At 37.4% G+C, this 13,831-nt stretch overlaps 1 protein-coding gene across 2 annotated transcripts in view; it reads left to right on the plus strand.

The window, feature by feature from the left end:
- Positions 1-13,831, plus strand: part of LOC131440627 (sodium-dependent nutrient amino acid transporter 1-like) — a 458,129-nt gene that overhangs the window by 204,442 nt on the left and 239,856 nt on the right. The window lies entirely within an intron of this gene.

Here is a 13,831-nt window from a genome sequence, read left to right on the forward strand (position 1 = left end):
ATGACTGGCAGCTGTGACGTAATCGCTCTTGTCAGAAGCGAAACTAGCTTTGCAAACGACAAAAAATACATCTGCTCGCAGTGGCGTTAGAATCCAAACTAAACCAATTTTTGTTGAGAGTTTTGCTTTTGCCTGATTTCGTTTGTAGCTTTTTCACTGATGGGCGGTCCTAACGGCTATAAAAATAGCCGCATACAGAATTTTAATGTCGATTATTTCATTTCGGATTTGCATAATTTATTGAACGAAACTATCAATATGCTGTAGGGATTCGTTTCTAGCATTCAGAAGGGTCAAATTACGTAATTCTCTACGACTTCACTTGATCTGGACTACTGTGAATTTCACACAGCGAAAAGTGCAAAAATCTAACCAAACTGTTCTAGATTTACACTAAACAGATGATATTTCCTTTCGATTTGCGAACATAATAGTTCTTTAGAAAACTTTTAGAGCCATTAGAACGGCTGATTTTGTGTAATGCTCTCCACCGTTGTTTTTTCATCAATTCAAATGACTGGCAGCTGTGACGTAATCGTTCTTGTCGGAAGCGAAACTAGCTTTGCAAACGACACAAAACACATCTGCTCTCAGTGGCGATAGAGTCCAAACTAAACCAATTTTTGTTGAGAGGTTTGTTTTTACATGATTTCGTTTGTAGCTTTTTCACTAATGGGCGGTCCTAACGGCTATAAAAATTGAAGCATACAGAATTTTAATGTCGATTATTTCATTTCGGATTTGCATTATTTATTGAAAGAAACTATCAATATGTTGTAGGGATTCGTTTCTAGCATTCAGAAGGACCAAATAGAGGAACTCACTTCGTTATTCACCACTTTTCAGAACATTTTTCTCGAACGATTTGTTGTACAGCAGCAGATATTTTGTTCTCTTCCTCAGAACGCGCTCTAATTGGCTGGTGTTGACATGGGTCAAATGAGACAGGTTTTTCAATAGTGTACTATTGAAATACTTCATTGCTACACGTTTAAGTTGAAAAATTTCGATTCTATTGGTAGTTAGATTATATAAATCCTTTCACAGATCACTGAGCTATGAGCTTTAAAAATACGAGAAAGGCAAACGCGCCTTATGGATTATCCCCTTTGATACTCGTTTATACCAAACATTTCAGAAAAGTTTAATTTTGAATTATTTAAGATTATGTCACACAACTGATAATTTTATCATAAAATTGTGATCATATTTCCGATGGCGTGTAGCAAAAATTATGTTGATTCGTTAGATACAACAAGAGATATTCACGATCAAAAACTCATCACTCTCTCAGAGGGTAAATTTTGAAAAGGCGCCCCATAGTAAAGTAAGTCGTATTCACGACGAAAACTACAAGGATCAGCCCCATGGGGTTGTTCGAGCCGTTGATGTGGAACAAGGCAACCAAAATTTCTAATGATCTACAATCAAATAGTTCAATCAATCGTCACACTGGAATTCGCAGATGCACGAGAGACTGCTTAGATTCATCTTTATTAGGAACCAAAACCGAACACGCGAACCCAGAATATAGACTCTATTTTGTCGTGAATACGACTTACTTTACTAGGGGTGCCTTTTCAAAATTTACCCTCTGAGAGAGTGATAAGTTTTTGATCGTGAATATCTCTTGTTGTATCTAACGAATCAAGATAATTTTTGCTACATGCCATCGGGAATATGATCACAATTTTATGATAAAACGAGTATCAAAGAGAATAATTCATAAGGCGCGTTTGCTTTCTCGTATTTTAAAAGCTCATAGCTCAGTGATCTGTGAAAGGATTTATATAATCTAACTACCAACTTAAAAGTGTATAGAAAAATCATTGAAGTATTACAATACTACACTATTGAAAAACCTGTCTCATTTGACCCATGTCAACACCAGCCAATCAGAACGCGTTCTAAGGAAGAGAAGAAAATATCTGCTGCTGTACAACAAATCGTTCGAGAAAAATGTTCCGAAAAGTGGTGAATATCGCAGGGAGTTCCTCAATTTGGTCCTTCTGAATGCAAGAAACGAATCCCTACAGAATATTGATAATTGATTTCAATAAATTATACAAATCCGAAATGAAATAATCAACATTAAAGTTCTGATTGCGGCTATTTTTATAGCCGTTAGGACCGCCAATTAGTGAAAAAGCTACAAACGAAATCAGGTAAAAACAAGCCTCTCAACAAAAATTGAATCAGTTTGGACAAGAGCGATTACGTCACAGCTGCCAGTCATTAGCATTGGTGAAAAAACAACGGTGGAGAGCATTACACAAAATCAGCCGTTCTAATGGCTCTAAAAGTTTTCTAAAGAACTATTAGGATTTCTATTTTTACCTGGAGCTGTTAACGGAATATATTCAATATTTGCACTATTTATGTACCATTCAATTCCACTATTTCACTATCACGTTATTACACTTTCACAAAGTCACTATACTTTAATGAAGCATAACAAACGTTACAATACAGATACGCGTATTTCGGAATCTTATTTACATCCTTCTTCAGTGTACACAGTGTACACGATACACTGAAGAAGGATGTAAATAATATTCCGAAATACGCGTATCTGTATTGTAACGTTTGTTATGCTTCATTAAAGTATAGTGACTTTGTGAAAGTGTAATAACGTGACAGTGAAATAGTTGAATTAAATGGTACATAAATAGTGCAAATATTAGGATTTGTTGTTCGCAAATCGAAGGTAATTATCCTCAGTTTAGTGCAAATCAAGAACAGTTTGGTTAGATTTGTGCACTTTTCGCTGTATGAAATTCACAGTAATCGAGATCAAGTGAAGCCTTCTTTTTTTTTGCGAAAAATGTGAAAAAGGGAAATGCTTGCATAAATCATACAATTGATCAACTAATTGATATTCGGAAGTGTTAAGGAACATCTCAGTTGTTTTCGTATTCACGACATCCAGTTATGTCTCTGACATTACCCACCCTCCTTTTTTCGTGATTCGTATTTGTTTTGTAGCCGACGAAATTACATCAATAGCCCAAATGTATGCAATTATATGTTTGTACACTCTAGCGACACCGATATCGATATTTAAGCTTCTTTTCGCCAAGCTTGTGTTCAAGTTTTGTATGCAAGCAGTTATTTTTATAGCGTTTCTCTACCTTTACTACCATTCTGCGATTTCGGTTGAAGCGATAAACTTTTTCTCATTATCAATCGAGTTCATCTTATATAAATTGGAAGTTAATCTTATGCACTCCAAATTTACCCTGGGGTAGTTATCAATTTCTCAGGCGAAACGACATAACATGGAATTTCATCCGAACTTGCATGACACAAGATCAGAGCATACCAATTAAAGCTTTAAATCGTTTCATGGCACTTTTTGTCTTGCTGTCTAGCAACAACCTACCTCTAGCAAGCTACGCGTAGCACTGAAACGTTAGCTATAACTTCGCTTCTATTTATAGATTCGCGTGCTTCCAACAGCTTCGCTTTTGCATCGATTGACCAATCAGAGCGATGTTTTCCCTTTGATATATCGCTCACACCTTCAAAAGCGTCGTCTATGGCAGGGAAATCCGGTATGCCGGAGAGTTTTTGCAGACAAAATAGTACACTGCTAGCTATTAATCAACATTTCCATGATATACAATAAAAAAATACATGGCTATGAACTTACAAATCAATACGTAGAAATATTTACATTCAAATGGTGACATAATATTAATAATTGATACAAAATTGACTGAGCTGTAATTGTTCAAAACCTGACCACATTTCTACGTGTATTTTTCTTGAGTTTCTATTTTGCACCCCCATATAGAAAACAAAAATGTGTTTCACATTAAAAAACTTAGCTTTAGCTCTCAAAAGGCGAACGACCGACAAGACCCGGTCCTAGGCAATCGGTGAACATTCCTGTTCAATAAAGGGCCCAAAAAACCTCTTTGATGAAAAAGCACTTTTTTGCAGTCTCTTGTTGCACTGTACAAAAATAAATTAATTAATTCGAATTATCACTCGACCGCACTGATGCAGACAATATAATACGGAATGACCTTGAAAACGGAATAAAACAATTCACCGCACCATTGGAGAAACACGAATTTGCGTCCGATTAGCCCAATAGTTACAGTTCAAATAATTATTGAACTTGAAGCATATTTATTTGAAATTACTTTCCTTTTGTGGAATTTGGCCTTTCTGTTGCAACTGACTTCGCAGTCGATTCATAGCGTACAGAATCATTGCGTGATCAACACTATTTCGCCAAACTTAGGCTCATGTGAAAGCTTCTATTGGGCCATTGGTTAAGCTCGAAGATGAAATGGCTGTGACTTCTGGTTCCGGAGATGAGACGTAACCGACAAAACGTGTTAATTTCGCGTTTAATTGTTTCCAAGATGGCTGAGCCGATTTTAATAAATTAGGGCTCGTTTTAAAGCTTCTAAGTCATTAATCAAATTTGAAATTAAATGGTTGTCACTTTTGGTTCTGGAGTGTTATAAGTGACGTAACCAACTAAGCGCGTTTTTTCTCCTCCTCTCAATTTTCTGGTAATGGTTTCAACCAACTTATACTCGTTTAGAAACTATGATTGTTTCGTTCAACAGTTTGAAATTCAAATGGCTGTCGCTTACGGTTCTAGTGGTATGACGGCATAAAAGATGACAGCGTCAAAACCCATCGAAGAAAGAGAAAGGCATTATCACACCACTAGATGGATTGAGAATAGGGTTTCACGTTGGATATTCTGAATAACATAAATTCTTTTTTGAAATAAATTCCAAATAACTAAAACTTTTTTAGCGTCAATTTACGAACCCCCGAGTGTTGCGTGAAAAGAAGTTTTGGTGTGATGCTACGTTTTATGTTCTAGGCTAAAATTCGTAGGAAACAATATAAACGGCATGACATTGCGAACCTAACGTAATGTCGTCATTGCAAAAGCTTCGGTTATGGTCCAAAAAACTGTCATATAAACATATGCTATTTGAAATGTAGCAATTCGCGTTTGAAAGACGTCTGATAAATGCATGAAAACACTGAAAAATTCTCTTGCTCCAATTGTGATGTAAATCACAAATACAATTATTTGTAATGTTTTTTCGGAGTTAAAAATTCATACGCTGGTTCGTTGAGACAACAGCGAGTCAATTCAATGACCTAAACATTTGCAAAGTACAGGGTCCGTCATGTAACTTTTTTTAAATATGCAATAAAACACAAACGGTTCATCTGATTTCAAAATTTATTTTTTCATATTAAAGTACAATCCTTCCGGTTAATTGCGGAATATAATTTCATTCAAATGGCTGCCTCGGCTGGCCTACCAGTACGCCATACGATCGGTCCAGTTTTTTAATACATTTTCGATTGTATGCAGCTTTATTTCAGCTATTACTGCACGAATGTTGTACTTCAAGGCTTGAATTGTCTCTGGCTTGTCTACATAACACTTATCTTTGACAGCCTCCTGAAGATAATAGTCTAACGGCGTCAAATCACAGCTCCGAGGCGGCCAAACGACATCCGAATTTCGACTGCGTGGCACGGAGCGCCGTCTCGTTGGAACCAAATGGTGTCTAAGTCTTCTTCTTCAAGTAACGGGAAGAACTAATCATGGCGCGGTAGCGCTCGCCATTGACCGTGGCGGCGGCTCCTGCCTCTTTTTCGAAGAAAATTGGCCCAATGATGCCGTCCAAACCGTCACTCTCTGAGGATGCATCGGCTTCTCCATGATAACGTGTGAGTTTTCCGTCTCCCAGATGCGACAATTTTGCTTATTAACATACCCGCCGAGATGAAAATGATGCCTTTCTCGTGTACATATGATATTGTGGTATTCTATTCAAAAATTTTCTCTTCGATTTTGAAAATAAAAACCAAGAGATTGTTTGTGCATTAACTAGTATAACATACAGAATAAAACAGTTCTTTGATTGCGTAGGTCATCCTTAAGCAATCGAAGTGGGTTCACTATTATATGCACTTCCGACACCGGAACCCGAGAACCGGTATAATCAAAGTCAGTTCGTACGACCACCAACCAACATGACATACAAACTCTACTAGTACGCACTCTAAATTACGATTTAAATGTTTGTTGCATCCGAGAAAATATGCAATAATTTTTGGTAGGACCATAAGACCTTTCAATTGTCCCAAAGATTACGAATAACGGTTTAGAGTCCAGTTTATAACATTTTTTACGGTTTTTGTTTCGCCAGTTTAAGTGACAGTGTACAATATTGAACACACTTTACCCTATAACTCTGGAACCGGAAGTCGGATCCGAATGAAATTCAGGAATTCCGTATGGGACCACGAGACCTTTCATATGAATCTAAGTTTGTCAAAATCGTTTCAGCCATCTCCGAGAAAACCTAATGAGATTATTTGACACATACACACACACATACATACATACACACACAGACATTGCTCAGCTCGATGAACTGAGTCGAATGGTATATGACACTAGTCGGTTTTTCAAGTGATTGCATAACCTTTTTATATGAGAAAAGCCAAAATAAAAGATAATAATAATAATAATATGATAATAAAAATAATATTGTAGCTGTAATTCCCGACAATACATCATTAATCAGAGATTTTTATTAAATGATTTGCGATTTATAAACTTCTTCTGAACTTCTCTTCTTAATCCATTCGCGAAACGAAAGTTCTTAATGCGCACCAGCAGGAAAGATACATAAACAATCATCTGTTGAACCAGGCATGGCAAAAATACGGATCCTTTCTGCACGGTACTCACCTTCACTCGTGAGCATACCACCAGGAGTATTGAAGGCTACGCTTCGTGCCCGTGTTGAAAAAAAAAACACCGAACGCAGCAGAAAAAGCACCCGTAGCGGTGGTCGTGTAATTGCCAAACAACGGTGCGTGGATTTTCGGGCAGCACTGCAGTCGAGTGTTCCTGGCTTCGGTAAACACCGAAGCCGAGTATTTCCGATTTTGCCATATACCTTGCTTGTACTATAAGCGCCTATAGCGCCACGGTATGCCGAAAAATGCGTTTGAATGATTAATTCTTTTTTCATCAATACGCGTTTGATTGACAATACAACCAACGCATGTGTGCTCTTCGGTGCCTTCGCGAAAATGAAAACACTCGGCTCCGGTGTTTAACGAAACTGAATACACGCGGTTTCGGTGTATGCCAAAGCTTGGAACACCAGTGCCGAAAATAAAACAGCGCCACGAGCACCGTGGCTCCGGTTATTGCGTTTCGTGTTTCTCTTTGTGCACTGGCACGCAATGGCATTCTCAATACACGCGGTGGCGGTGGTTATATGAAGCACACAGTGCAGTGCAGTGTTTGGACATGCCTGTGTTGAACTACTTTTTATCTGAGGGCTCCCCGAATCAACTTCGTGGGTGCGGACTTTGTATTTGTGTAGATGGTACTAAAAGATCTGCCATCTCAACGAAAAAGAACTCAATTACAAGATCCGGGGAGTACATGGAAACTTGCAATGAGAGCAAAGGGAAAGTCAATTTAAGCCGCAATGAAGCTATATAAATAGGACTGAGTTCCATAAAAAAACTTAAAAAACTTATTTTTCTAGGTTTGTGATATTTATGCAAACAAAAGCGGTTTATTGAAAATCGGTTCTCAGAGATAGTAACAAATTAAGAACTCAACGTTCTCATACTCTCATTCCTTCAACTGCTGCAAAAACTATGTGAATGTTAAATGAACAACTAAATTTAAACTATTTTAAACAAATTTAAGCTATTAGTTAATTGATTCTTATGTGAAAACGAACAAGAAATCGATTTAAAATACTGAATTTGTAACAAAGTTTGGGGCAAGCCATTGGGGTTTTCATTGTATTTTTCTTTTCCAAACACTTTTATCGAAAAGCTGAAAGCACTTGTTCACATAAAAACATATTGTAATAGTTTCCTATTCAATTCTATGTTCGAAAAATATTCAAAGCACACCAGTATTCTAAAATTTCAACGAAACCGGTGAGGCCTGAGTACTAAAGTGTGCCGACAATTGGTGGAGTGATGTTAAAAACACTAAATAAATAAATAGTTGTGGAAGGTAGCTACGATTCGATCGAAAAATCAAAACGTCGTTATTCAGAATAAGGGTGAATAAGACATTTTCGAAGTATTATTAACGAATGGTAGTGTATCTGTTTCTTAAGGAATAAGAAGGAAGTACTTAGGATCAATACTTTAGAAATTCAGATATATGAGCCGTTACACAAAACTCAGTGTTCATTTTTTGATATTCGCTAGATATTAAAATTCTTCGCCTTCGCCGACAGTATATATAAATCAAATCTAAAACAATTTCTTCATTTCAGTTCGTGCTCGCATTGCATCCGACAAAGTCGAAAATTTCTTACGGTCGCGACGACAGAAACAAAGACAATACAGTGCAGTGAACAATAGAGTGTACGAAATGGGCAAATACGATTTAACAAAGCCTGAAACTTGGCCTACAAGGCCAAATTCAATTTGTATTGATTTCAAGCGCTGCAAAGTTAGACCAGCAGCGACCGAAATTGAAATCTTGCTTAAGGAACGAATGCATCTAATCGTTAATGATGTAAGTGAAATTCAATTCAACAAGGCGTCCAACTGTGTGTACATTATGTTCAAACGTGAAAAAAATGCAATTGCATTTGCTTCAGATAATAACGGGGTGCCCAGTGTTGATCATGACAATGTTAAATATAAAATCCCTGTGTACATGGTGGACAATGCCATAAAAGTACGTGTGCCTGACCTTACACCGCAGACCAGCGATGGGTATGTTCGGGAAAGTATGTCGCAGTACGGTGAAGTTCTTTCCATCGAAAGAGAAGTATGGTGGATAGTATGTGGTACGTCTGCAACTTCGTAAAGCAATTCCATCTTACATCATTTGTGATCAAGACGGAATACATCCGTGTAAAACGTTGATTACGTATGAAAATCAATTGGTTACATGTCAGTTTTGTGAACAACCTGCACACTACGGCAAACCTTGCACTGAAACTGCGAAAACAAACAAAACAAACAAAAACAAGGACAACCGCTCAACAACGGAAACTAGTGAATGCAGTGCTCCTGTTTCAAACACACCTTCACCATCTAACCAACTAACAACTGCAATCAATGTACAAAGCGCATCTACAGCAACTGCAAATGAACCCAAGACTGCGATTAACAATGAAAACAAGGAAACGGAAACCACTCACAACTATGTAGCAATGGATGATATAAGCAACGGACCTCCAATCTTCACTAGAAGAAAATGGAAGCTCCTCTCCCCCTAGAAGAAGAGTGACAACGAGCTCCAACAATAAAAAATTAGAGGGTTGCATTCAAGACACGACCGTGCACAATAACATTAAAAATGAAACGTTTCTAGGGTCTTTATAATGAATACAAAAATAAAGATGATAATTATGATGATACACTAAACTTTACTACACTTCAAAGTTACTTAAAAGCTCAATTTTAGATACAAACAACCTAAAGATTTAAACCAGAACAAATGAAACTATTATATTTTCTGATGATCATTTCCGAGAAACGTACAAACCTATTAATTTGATTTGATTTATGTCGTTTATTTACCCCCAGTTTTAACCTAGTAATGGTCGTTCACTGGGTGGACTTATTAATTTTATAAACAGTTAATCGATCCATGAGAATGTTGTACCAGTAATCTCAGTAATGGTGTAATTTTATTAATCCTTCAAAATCGTCGATAATCTTCAGAAAGTGTCGGTAAATAATATGGCAACAATACGAGGAAGAAAACATGTGAAACAGTCCGCATAAAATATTTAGTTACTTACATTGATTTTCGCTTGGCATGTTAGGAATATACGGAATGGATGCGCAACAAAATTCCGAAATTATGTTCATATTGTAACTTGATGTTATTAACACATGAATAAACATTCTCATAGTTACAACGCGTGTAGCCGTCAGGAGCTTATTGTTTTGAAGCAAATAATAATTGAATTGAAACTGGCGGTTAACCAAATTCTACGAGGATTCCTATTCAAACGATACATGTAAAATCGCTGGTAAGCTTACCTTGAGTTTATCTTTGATACTATATGATATTGCATCTAATAGTTATGTATATGTGAGCCTGTGGAACTCATTTATACTACTAAACTGAGGCGACCGCTTTTAGATAAGTTTCAGAATTTAATTTTGAATCTTTTGAAGCGTTCAATTCCTGGTGGGACAACAGCTTGTTCAGCCACATTATCACGTTTTGTTCGTATGGGAATGGAGATTTAAGTAAGCAAACCGATCCGTTGACAAATTAAAACATTTTTAAGCTTACAATATTGAAGCTTTGGAATCATTTAAATTAGGAAAATCGATTAACAAATCATCGAGGAACAAGCGCTGCAAATTAGATACGAAAAATCTATCGCCGATAATTCTAAATTGGCCTGATAGTTACCAGAGAACCAAAATAAAAAACTCAATTCAAACCAATTTTTCAATGGTATGCAATTGAAATATTCAAATGAAGTTATCTCATAAGTTTAAGTTAAATGTTTCCGAATCGATTGGTTGTTAGATTGTATAAATCCATCAACAAATGACTGAGTTATAAGCGTTCAAAATTATGACAGAAAAATGTTACGCGATTAGTTTTGCATGTTTTAAATTGACACCTAGCATCGGAAGCGAAGTGTAAGGCATTTTTAATGGCAAAATCGACCAAAAATTTGCTAAATACATGGGATATTTCAAATGAATCGGTAACCACACTGATTCGATTCTTCAATAGCTAGATGATATATAAGATACTCAAGCGAACACGGTGTTGCGCAGACAACAGGAAATTTTACCAACAAATAATGCAAAAGCGACAATCCAGCAAGTGAACGCATATACAATCCAGTCATCAGCTCACTGGACGAGCTACTTGTTTCATTCACAGTCAAACATCAACTAGGCAAAGAAATATTGTGCAGCCTATATTTATGCGATGTTTTTTATACATGACGCAAAGCCTTCTATGCCGAACAAGAAGTTGACGTCATTTTGTACAACAGAGATTGGTGGATGAAAACATAGGTCGATTCCAACCATTTTTTCAATAGTATGCTATTGAAATACTGAAACGACGTCGTCATACATGTTTAAGTTAAAAGTTTCCGAATCGATTGGTTGTTAAATTATAACAATCCATCAACAAATGACCGAGTTATTAAGGTTCAAAATTATGACACAAAAAGGTTACGCGACTATTTTTGAAACTTTTAATTGACACCCGGCCCCATATAGTGAAGAGTAAGGCATTTTTAATGCCAAAAAAATAATATTATGTACCAAAACCATGGGTAAATCGGCCACGTAGAGACAATACGTAAATTGGCCTGAATAAAAATTGTTATTAAAAACAAAATTTCTTCATTTCAAAATGGTAATGTGTAATGAAACTCTAATGTTTCGTGCAAAAGTAATCCTAACAACGCAATCGTAATGTACTAGCACCGTTTCCTTTAGGCAGCCGAATTAGTGCGAGCGCACTTTGAACCACAGCTCGTCTCCAGAATCAGCCGGTTTATTACTTCAAGGGACATCGATGAGACAGCCGTTTCGCGACAGCCCTTCGTAATAGTAATCCCCTAAAAGTCAAAGGATGTCATCGATTTTCAAAAGCTGTCACCGCAACAGTTTGTACGAAAGAGCGAACATCAAGAAACAGAATACAAACAGCCCGTTCGGTTTGACTACTCTTCGGATAGAATACTCTCATCAAACTGGCGAGTAGAAACTGTCTCAGTGACAGCATTCATTTAGGCATGCGAGCGCTGTTATCATTACTGTTCGGCATATGCTTCACACATACTGTAGACTGTGGCTTTCGACTTTGTGCTCAGACAGTCCATGCTATCTCATGGCGGCTGTCATTGAAAAGCAGTACTGCTGGGAAGCCTGGTCGTGGCTTACTTTACTGCGGGTCGTCTTCTCAAGATTTATCCTGTACAAGAATGGGTAAAAATTAACCGTACATATCTCTTCTTGTTCCCAAGACAGCAACATAATTTCTTCTCTATACCATCGGAAATATGTTCAGAATAGACATTGCATTTTCAGTATAAATAAGTGTAAATAAGTGCAAATAGCAACGACTTTTCGTCTGCTTAGCGGATTATGTTGATCCTAGAGGTGGCATTAGTAATTCAACATAAACTGCGAATGCACTGATGAGCTGAATGCAAATCGTGAATAATTAAAATTAGTCATGTGCACTTTGGCACGAACCGGTACCCAAGAGGTACCAAAACCCCAAATGATTGATTACTGACATGAAATTGAAACTAATGTTAATCATGAGATTATTTTTTAAAATTCTGCAGACATCGCTACATCAATAGATCATTTAAATCATTACATATCAGGTGTACAACTTTGCTTCCGCCTTTATTGCGAAAAAGTGCTTACAGATGTATTATTCGAAGTATTGTCTGTCGCTAGCGACAACTTTCTCCTATCTTTCCGGCAATTTTCGAATCCCAGCTCAAAAAAGGAGTCCTCTTTTGACCATGAAGCAATCCATTTTTCCAACTCATCGAAGGATTGAAAATGTTGATCTGCCAGGCCGTGTGCCATCGAATGGAATAGGTGGAAGTTAGAAGGGGCGACATCTGGGGAATACGGCGGATGGAGCAAGACTTCCCAATTCGGCGTTTCCAGGTACTTTTTGACCACTTTTGCGACGTGAAGCCGAGCATTGTCGTGTTGGAGGGTGACTTCGACATGTCGCTCTTGATATTGTGGCCGCTTTTCTTTTAGCGCGCGACTAAGGCGCATCAGTTGCGTTCGGTACCGATCACCTGTGATGGTTTCACCCGGTTTTAAGAGCTCGTAGTAAATCACACCGAGCTGATCCCACCAAATACAAATCATAACCTTGGCGCTGTGAATATTCGGTTTTGCCTTCGACGAAGTAGCTTGCCGGGGCTTTCCCCATGATTTTCTGCGTTTAGGATTATCGTATCGAGCCCACTTTTCATCACCCTTACGATTTTGTCTTTGAAGCAGTTGCTCACATACAAATAGACGGCGCTCGATGTCCCTCGGTTTCAACTCGTACGACACCCAGTTTCCTTTCTTCTGAATCATGCCCAGGGCCTTGAGACGTTTTGAAATTACTCACTCCCAACGATTCGGCAAGCTCTTCTTGGGTTTGGCACGAATCTTCATCAAGCAATGCTTCTAAACCTTCATCTTTCAAGTTTTTTTTCTCTTCCACAACCATGATTGTCTTCGACATCGAAATCACCACTTTTAAATCGTTGAAACCACTCCTGACACGTTCTTTTACTCAGAGCAGCATCACCGTAAGTTTCTGAGAGCATTCGATGCGCTTCAGTTGCATTTTTTTCGAATTGCAAAACTTCCCGCAAATGCACAGTGGTTCAAAAGCCCAATTTCATACTCTTAATTGATAACTCATTAAAAAGGTGGTTTTCGAGGTACAGTATCTTCAGCAAAGTTGCTCAGAATGATAGACGTCATCTTTTGGCAAATTTTATTTTTGTGACTAATCGCCCTAAAAGATACTACTACTAAATATTATTTTACCTCAGGGTCAATATAGGGGCTAAGTTACTTCGGCAAAGTTGCTCAGAACATTATTTCAAACAAATTTGCAGAAGATACTATTCCCGTAACTTGAATGTAATTTATGATATAATACCAGTTTTTGTACGAAAACACATATATTTTCAATTTATATGAGTTTTTCATGTTTTACAAAGTTTTTACCTTTTTTTATATATATAAAAAATAGGTATAGAATTCGCTCAAACTTTCGAAAATTTTTCCGAGGCCCGGAGGGCCGAAT

Source organism: Malaya genurostris, chromosome 1 (assembly GCF_030247185.1).
Source record: "Malaya genurostris strain Urasoe2022 chromosome 1, Malgen_1.1, whole genome shotgun sequence".
Taxonomy (NCBI): domain Eukaryota; kingdom Metazoa; phylum Arthropoda; class Insecta; order Diptera; family Culicidae; genus Malaya; species Malaya genurostris.